At 36.3% G+C, this 9,839-nt stretch overlaps 1 protein-coding gene across 1 annotated transcript in view; it reads left to right on the top strand.

Annotated features, from left to right (window-relative positions):
* MYBPC2 (myosin binding protein C2) overlaps nucleotides 1-9,839 on the top strand; it is a 591,519-nt gene that overhangs the window by 346,884 nt on the left and 234,796 nt on the right. The gene's annotated exons all lie outside the window — the stretch shown is intronic.

Raw genomic sequence — 9,839 nt, 5'->3', positions numbered from 1 at the left:
ACCCATATTAACCTGCATGCATTTACAGAAATCATATCCACCCCTACCAGGATAGGTAAACCCAACCAAAAAGAAAGTATTCTTGACTGGGCACTCATAAACAGTCACCCCCAACTGTACACCTCTGGTACCCTCCTTAATGTCCTAAGCGATCACCTTCTCACATATGTAATCAAGCAGAAAACCATTAATTCCCAACAACCCTTACTCAGAAAGGTTAGAAACAATAAAAAACTTTGACCCTGCCAAATTCCAACAAGAACTAAACTCATGTAATTGGTCTATTCTAAAACACCTCCCCTTAGAGGAAGCAGTAGCATACTTTAACAACAAATTCCTTGAGATCCTTGATTTGCATGCACCTGTTCGTTCAAAGAGAACCAAGGCAAAAACTGCACCATGGCTTTCTATAGAGTCTAAACTCAAAATTACCCTTAGAAGCAAAGCATGGGCTTTATGGCGTTCTTCTAAAGACCCTCAAGATCACATTAAATACAAGCAATCCAGGAACGAAACCAAAAAATCAATTTTACAAGACAAAAAACAATACTACTGTAATTTACAGACAGTAAATCAAAATAACCCTCAGCAGTTTTGGGCAGGTTTAAATAATCTACTACATCCTGGACAAACTTCAACCCCAATCCCTGCTACTACTATTGATAAAACCCCTGAAGATGTTTCTGATAGTTTTAACCAATTCTTTACTGAGACAATTCAAGCCCTAGCTATCCAACTACCTCCTAGCTCCCCTGGTCCTGAAAGTAGCACCCCTAGAAACCTATTCGCGTTCAGCTTCCAACTAGTCATCACTTCACTTATCCATACCTTGATCAAAAAATTAAAACCCACTACACTTTCTGCTGATCAACTCCCTGCCGAGTACCTACAAATATCAGCTGATGCTATTGCTTACCCCATCTCAATACTAATCAATCGAACCATAGTAGAAGCTAAAATTCCCACCATCTGGAAAATATCCTATGTAACCCCACTTCACAAAGTAGGCAGCTCTACTGAATTCTCCAATTATAGGCCAATAGCTATACTCTCTCCACTTGCAATGATTATGGAAAAATGTATTCATAGACAACTCATGCACCACCTAATCCAAAATCGCCTTATGGCAGACACTCAGCATGGCTTCCGTCCTCATCACAGCACTACTTCAGCCCTCCTAGCCTTTACTAACACCATAAACCATAATCGCAACAATAATTATATATCCTCAGCCCTCTTTTTGGATCTTTCCAAGGCATTCGATATGGTTGATCACCAACTTTTAATCCACACCCTGCAAACATTCTGTCTAGATACTGGAGCCCTCAAATGGTTTCAATCCTACCTGAATGGTCGACAGCAGGCTGTCCTCTGGAAGAGCAAACTCTCTAACCTTCTACCTAACACCCTTGGAGTTCTACCTAATACCCTTGGAGTACAACAAAGCTGTATACTAGGGCCCTTGCTGTTGTCCATCTTCATTAACGACCTTTATACTGTAATCCCAAAAGTCAGCTGTATCCAATATGCTGATGACTCTACTCTGATTTGCTCAGCCACATCTCCAGTAGAGTTAAGGTCAGCTACCCAGACCATTTACAATACAGAACTCATAATAGTGAATGAAACTTTCCTTTCATTATTATGATTCGTAATATTTAAGTTCAGCATTGTGAGCCTTGAGAACCGTGATTTTGACCACATGGCATTTGAACAACTGCCATTCCGATTTTTGATAGTAAACTGCCCTCCACATTTAGGCATTAGAAAGGCTCACTGCACTAGAAAATAATTTATTTGCACATCTGTTCCATTCATGTTGTTTTGGGTGATATGTCTGGTCACCCAGTAAGTGGTGGTTTTGATTTTTGTTCCTTTGTGCTAATTCAGTCACATAGGATTGTAATGTGTGTGGTCTTTGGTAGTCAAGCTGCAAGATGTTGGCTAGCGACTACCTGTGCCATGATTATTTGTCCTGCAACCATTCTGAATATAGCCCAATAAGGAACAAACATAATGAAAATTTAAGTTATAAGATAAGCTATAGACACCAAATGCAATAGAGAAAACAGACGAGATTTAGAAGGCATTTTTCCTGAAGATTATAATGAAAAAAATCTATATTCAGATTCTGGGCAAAGAATGGATTAACAGTAAGTTGCTGAAACAGAGTTATAATATAAAGTATAAATGAAAAAGCAGCAAACCCAAGACCAGGAAGAAACTGGACCACAAAACTTATTAGCTTTCGTTCATTTAATAAAACACCACGTACTTCATCAGAATAAATACAAAAACTTGAAACCACCCTTTAAATACTTGTCATGTGCAAAAAATCATCCAATGACAAAATGCTTCAAATAAATTATTTAAATAGCCACTGTGATGTCATGAAAATTTAAAAATACACTACAAATGTTTTAACATTGCATATGTATAAAAACATGAAAATATATGTATATAATAGTCAACAATAAAAACTACTACACAGTTTTCATCATAAAAGCCCATTTTGTGAATAGTTTAGCTCACTACATCAAAGCCTTTGTAACTGAAAAAAACACTTGATGTTAATAGCTTCATTTAGTCCTGGAGAGTAGTCTGTTCTTAAAGCTATCTGCCATTTAGTTTCCCTACATTCTAATATGGCTTTAAAATTACCCACCAAAGGACCACAAACTACATTATCTAAGACAAAGAATGTAAATTTCTTAAAATTGTTACATAATAAAACATGTCGTGCCAGTGTATTATTCCTGTCTTTGTTTCTCACTGCCAACACATGTTCATAAATCCTTCTACTTAGTGGCCTGATGGTCTTGCCAACATAAAAACTGGTACAAGAATTGCATAGTGCGAGATAAATAATACCCACAGAATCACATGTAAACCTGTCCTTTGCCCAGATAACTTTCTTGAAATGTTTCAACTCAACAGAACCTGAATTGGCTATGTATCTATACTGCCTGCAATGACCACAAACAAAAGTCCCAATAGGGTCTTTGACCCCATTGTGTGATGTCTTAGAAGTACTTTCAAGTATACTTCTTATGATACATACATTTTTATAAGTGAACAAAGGTTCATTACCCAGGACTTTCACCAATTCAGAATGTCCAAGCAACACCATCCAATTTTCCTTAATAATACGGCTAATAATGTCCATTCCATCTGAAATGGGCAATGGGAAGGCAAGCTCAAATACCCTGTTGTTTTGATTCACCCTACTTGCTACACTGCAATTCCCTCTCAAAATGGGGCTAGTTAAACTGTCTCTGAGAGTTATAACTTCAGCAACAATGTTACGCAACCAAAACAAATCATATCCCCTGGCTGTAAAAAATCCAGTCAGTTTGCTAACCTCACCATCAAAGACAGAATCTTCACTAGTCAAATGGCTCAACTTTATAAGTTGTCCCTTGACAACCCCTCTTTTCATATGTTGGGGGTGAAGACTGCCCCTGTGCAGGTACTGATTGACAAAGGTAGAGTTCCTATAGATACTACTATTGAAACTAAAACTGTCAACAAGTAGTTCCAAATGAATATCCACGAAGTCTATCATTTTCCCAACCCCCCCCCCCCCCGGGTAAAGTTCAAAAAACTGGTGGAACAATTCAGGTCTTGCAAGAATAACTGGAAACTGTCAAGGTTCCCTTGCCACAAAAAAAAAAAAAAAAAAAATCATCAATGTAATGCCTGTAAAATAAAATGTTCTTAGATAAAGGATGTGTCACAGGAAATTTCATCTCCCACATAGCCATAACTTGATTAGCAAAAGAGGGAGCCACTCTAGAACCCATGGCCACACCAGAGATTTGTTGAAAACTACTAGTTCCAGACTTAAAAAATTGCTTTCCAAAATCATTTCCATCAAAGCACAAAAAGTGTTGATCTTAACATTGTCAAAGTCAGTATAACCAGTCAAATATTCACTAAATAAATCAATTCCAACTTCTTGATCTATACTTACATAAAGGGAAGTGACATCAAGTGTTACAAATAATATAGTTGACATATCAAAATTTTCCAAATTGAATTCACGTAACAACTCTAATAGATGCCATGAATCTTTTAAGTAAAACCTTGAACTTTGAACAATAGGGTTCAAAATTTTATCTAACCAAATAGAAATCGGTTCAGTCTTAGAGTATGCTGCTGACACTATGGGTCTAAAAGGGGGGGGGCACTTCTGCATTTGTGGACTTTAGGAATACCAAAGAGAACTGCTGACTTTGGATGTTCAACATGTAAGAACCTGTACACCGTGTGTCCAATATTAACTTGACAAAATAAATCAAATAATAAAATGTCAATACGCCTGAAACACAATAAAACTTAATTTATATTGACCTGTTTGTAGTTTCTATGGTCACTCAAAAGTTGCAGCATAGCATTTTCATAGTCCACAATATTCCTAATGACTAGGGCCCCACCCTTATCTGCCTTCATTACTCTCAGAGTCTTGTTAGTACCTAAGTCAATTAATGCTTTCCTCTCTCCCTGAGTAAGATTATCAGTACTGTGGGACCATCTACTAATGTCCTTGGAATGCTGTTCACACAGTGTACCAAAAACTTGTAAGGAAGAGCATAAGGCAGGATTATAAGTACTTCTACATTTACATTGTTCTGTGGGTAAAACAGAAGTAGACAAACCATCAAAAATGAACTTAGAATTCAGCTTTCTTAAGTATAACTTAAAATTCACAGACATATTTACTACAAATACTTTGCTGGAAGGAATAAATGTAAAGCCATGTTGTAACACCTTATTGGTGTCATCTGTTAAGTTAACATCAGACAAATTTAAAATGTCTATACAAAAATTTGTTCTCTTTTTGTTGTTTCTGTTGTTCCCTTTCTTCCCTTGTTCTTTCTTGTATGTGGCCTGAACTTCATGAAGAAGTATACTTGAAAGTACTTCTAAGACATCACACAATGGGGTCAAAGACCTGTTGGGACTTTTGCTTGTGGTCACTGCCGGCAATGTAGATACATAGCCAATTCAGGTTCTGTTGAGTTGAAACATTTCAAAAAAGTTATTTGGGCAAAGGACGGGTTTACATGTGATTCTGTGGGTATTGTTTATCTCACATTATGTAATTCTTGTACCAGTTTTTATGTTGGCAAGACCATCAGGTCACTAAGAAGAAGGATTTATGAAGCTGTGTTGGCAGTGAGAAACAAAGACAGGAATAATGCATTGGCACAACATGTTTTCTTATGTAACAATTTTAAGAAATTTACATTCCTTGTTTTAGACAAAGTAGTTTGTGGCCCTTTGGTGGGTAATTTTAAAGCCTTATTAGAATGTAGGGAAACTAAACGGCAGATAGCTTTAAGTGCAGACTACGCTCCAGGACTAAATGAAACTATTAACATCAAGTGTCTTCTTCAGTTACAAAGGCTTTGATGTAGTGAACCAAGCTGTTCACAAAATGGGCTTTATTTGATGAAACACTGTGTAGTAATTTGTTATTGCTGACTATTATATACAGATATTTTCATGTTTTATACATATTCAATGTTAAAACATTTGTAGTGTATTTTTAAATTTTCATGACATCACAGTGACTATTTAAATAATTTATTTGAAGCATTTTGTCATTGGATGATTTTTTGCACATGACAAGTATTTAAAGGGTGGTTTTAAGTTTTTGTATTTATTCTGATGAAGGTAATGTTGTTTTATGAAATGAATGAAAGCTAATAAGTTTTGTGGTCCGGTTCTTTCCTGGTCTTGGGTTTGCTGCTTTTTCATTTTTACTTTGTTCTTTGGAGTTGTTTAGCAGTTTTTAGAGTTATAATATAAAATACAGTAATCCACTTTTAAATTACCAAATCAGCTAAGCATAATTAAGAGAAAGAACAAACATTCTAAGAACATAAAAGAGCTACAGCTTCTGATCGACTGACTGAATCTAGAAGCTTGTGTCATGATATAAAAAAAGTAAGGAAAGTCGAAAAAGCTCAGAAATTAAATCTGGAAGGGCACATAAGAAACAGATAAAAAGCATACTTTAGTTTCATTAGAACATGATAGGCAAAACTAGCAATGAGATATCATTAGTGAATGTAAGAATTATATGTGTAAGAAGAGAAAGATAAACTAGAAACTAAAAACCCGCACATGTTCCTGGAAGAACTCTTGGAGAACAATCTCAGGTTTTAAGGTTGAAAAATCACAGACTATGGGATCTCAAACATTGTCAGTAATTACGGAACTTTTTTGTCAAGCAATGTAATATAGACATAAGGTCAACAATAGTCCTGGAATAGATCATATCAGAAAATGAAGATTAAACAGCTTGGAAGAGCTATTCTGGAGAATGTCTAATGTATGTATCCGTGTGCAAGTATATAATCAATGTGTTCATTTTTATCAATGTTAATCATGCAATCTAAACCTAAGCTTGCCTCTTGCTGAATTTATTCTTACTGCTGTGTTTCCTCCCATCCTCTAAATACATCCAGCACATGCTGACTGATTAAAGTGTCTCAACATGTAGCCTATGCCACTGTAGCCTGGTTGTGATGAAAAGACACTGAAAGATCAGGTCACCTAGCTGGTTAATAAATTATTAAATAAATAGATATCTAAGCTGGTAGTTGGTAAATAACAGAACATTGGAATGTTTGCCTGAAGAAAGCACTGCTGCAGTAGAAAGGCAACAGAATAGTCTTGGGGTCAGAAAAGGTACAATGAGTGGTATGAATAACATAACAATGATATGGCAATGAGATGCATGTGTTTCACAACCTGCTAACTTTACCTAACCTCTGTCTTCTCTACATCTATAGATCTCATATTCCCCAAAATTAGCTTTATCAGGGCCAGACCCTAAAACAATTTATACTGTGAGCAAGCCACTGCCCTCAGTCTTTTCCTGTAACTATCATAGCCGCAAGTCCAAGAATAGTCTTGGGTAGTCTCCTCTGCTGAATATGCCATGCGAACGTATTCAAGTCTTCCTGGACAGACCCATTCCCAATTCCAAATTCTAAATAATCTTAATGTAAGTGTTGCTCCAAAGAGAGGTGCAAATATAAATTGGTAAGACATGCCTACAGGCCCACCCCCCCAAATATCGTTAGGATGGTAAACAGCAATTATCACATTAAATGTTAGAAGGACAGAGTAGCTGAATACTACACAGTGATGCCTGGAAGAAGAAAGTGCTGTATATTGTGGATGGTCATGTACATCCAAGTGTCTCCTGGCAGCAGACATCTTCTCAAGTGTTTTTTCCTACCAGTAGCCTTTATCTTACTCTTACAGTAGTGTATAGTTATGTATTTTATCTATTTATTTTTTAACAAAGTTATTAGGCCGCGGTGGTGCAGCGGTTAGCATCGTTGCCTCACAGCAAGAGGTTCTCTGGTTCAATTCTCATCTGGAGGGCCTTCTGTGCAGAGTCTGCATGTCCTCCCTGTGGTCGACTGAATTTTAATGACATGCAGGTAGGTGCGTGAGCGTGTGTGTGCCTTGTTTGAAGGTTGGGTGCTGGGCTGGCAACTTGACATTGTAAAAATCCACTGCCAGTCAATAGTGGACTAGTGATCCGCTGTGGCAACACCTAACTAGGAAAAGCTGAAAGACTTTTAACAAAGTTATTCTGGTACACTCATGTAGCCCTCCCCATGATGACCATATTATAGCCAATCTGCCTCCCCTCCCATATCCCACTTCACTGTGGACAGTATTCTTAGAATGGGCATGGGTCATATCCCTTACTCATTCTCCACTCCACTGAACGTGTTACCAAGCAACAAACAGGCATACTGTGCTGTACTCCATCATACGGTATCACCTGTATACTATAGTACTGCTACATGAACATTACCAAGCAACAAACAGGCATACTGTGCTGTACTCCGTCATACTGTATCACCTGTATACTAATATACCATGGGTGTAGTACTGCTACATGATCACAGCAACAAAGTCTTTGATGCAACGTATGTATACATTTACACTCTGCTTTGTCCATTTTGTTCTGCGATACCACAAGTCATGCAGTTTGCCTTTCAAATATGCCAGTTTCTTACCTAGCTGCCCATACATACCCCATGGAACTTGTATTTTGCTGCCCCAAAGCAGTGCCATATTCTCAGTTACATTCTGCTGCCCTGACGATTTCTCACTCATGCTCCCCCCATAGGCTCATACTGTGCTATGGTTGCTAAATCTTTTGGGCAAAGCACTTGATGCATATTAAACAACTGCACAGTTTGAGGTAGTGGACATGTTCATGAAAGGGATAGTGGGTACTAAGGGCCGTTTGGTGCATGCACCAACATTGAATGACCTCATATATGAAGTTTCTTCCACAGGATCATCTTTATCCATGATCCAGCAACTGTTATGTATCTAAGCAGCATTGCTTTCTTAGTAGAAACTATAAACTGTGCTTTGGTCTTACTGAAAATGTGAAAGAAACACAAACACTACAAACTGAGATAAAAAACTCAACAGGATCCAAACTGAACAGTGTGAGATGGATAAAACCAGCCCTCAGGTTGGTCTGCACTTAAGATGAAGTGTATAACACCAGAACACACCAAAGTAAAATCCAATAGAAGTTTAATTGAAACACTAAGTGCTTTTATCTCTTCCTCAGAGTAACAATCCATAGTAAATTTCCATAATACATACCATACATCTAATAAACTACCCACCCCAGTAATTCAATTAATGACTATTCCCTTCCAATTTACAATACATATTAAAATGTTAAAACAGTGCCAAAATCAGTAGAAAACACTGTTAGTAAAAATGTGGTATCAACATTAATAAATATACATTAAATCAAACTCTTATCCATGTAAACTACTTTATATAAACTTTTATTAACAATATAATCCCCTTGTTTTCAAGCAACTGCTATCTCACCAAGAAATTACATGGTGCATAGAATAAGTCTTACACAGAAAGACTGAAAGCCATGTCACTGTATTCTGCCTCCTACAGGTAGCTAAGGGGTGACCTTTGCCTGTTATACAGGGCAGTCTCTAACAAGGCCTTAAAGAGAATGCTACACATTCGTAAATCAAACTGCACAAGGGTCACTCGCTCCAAGGATATGGATATCAATAAATTACTTAAAATGATTAGCTCAAACAAGGTTATCCTCTTGAGGGATATATACAAGAGAATTAAAAAAGGCATATGTAACTCATTAGCTAGTAAGATATGTAAGTTGAATAATGGGGAAAACTGTATGTTTAAAGGCAGGATTATTTCTGGGGGAGTTTGAGCAGGTAATATAGGACATATTGTTTTAGGGTAATGTAAAGGATAATGCCTGTCTATACTTCTGGATAAGGGTTTGTAAGGAAGGTGGAAATGAAGAATTGCAAAAGTGAGGACATTTTCATTATTGTAAATAGTTATACTGATATTATAAATATTAAAAGTGATGGGAATAAAGGATACACAAGAGATCAAATAGCACTGCATCACTAAAGCATGAGGGAAGCTATTATAATGTAATCTAAAATATGAAAAAATAATATATTAAAATTCAATTTAATAGCAGATAATAGATAGATACTATATACAATAGCAAATACATATATGTTCTGCCACTGTTCCTTTGTTAATTTTGTTTCTATGGCACCTTTAAAACTATTATTAAAAAAGTTGTGTTCTGTTCCATCCTCCAGAACAGAAAATAAAATATAAAGGTTTCTTATAATTGATTTTCAATTATATTATTGAAAACTGAATATATATATATATATATATATATATATATATATATATATATATATATATATATATTTAAACTATAATAATTTCCTAATACTGGAAAATACTTTTTTCATTTTGCACAA

This window comes from Protopterus annectens, chromosome 17.part0, assembly GCF_019279795.1.
Source record: "Protopterus annectens isolate FY-2018-M chromosome 17.part0, PAN1.0, whole genome shotgun sequence".
Taxonomy (NCBI): Eukaryota; Metazoa; Chordata; order Ceratodontiformes; family Protopteridae; genus Protopterus; species Protopterus annectens.
Note: the sequence above shows the minus strand (reverse complement) of the source record. Positions and strands in the feature narration are given on the sequence as shown.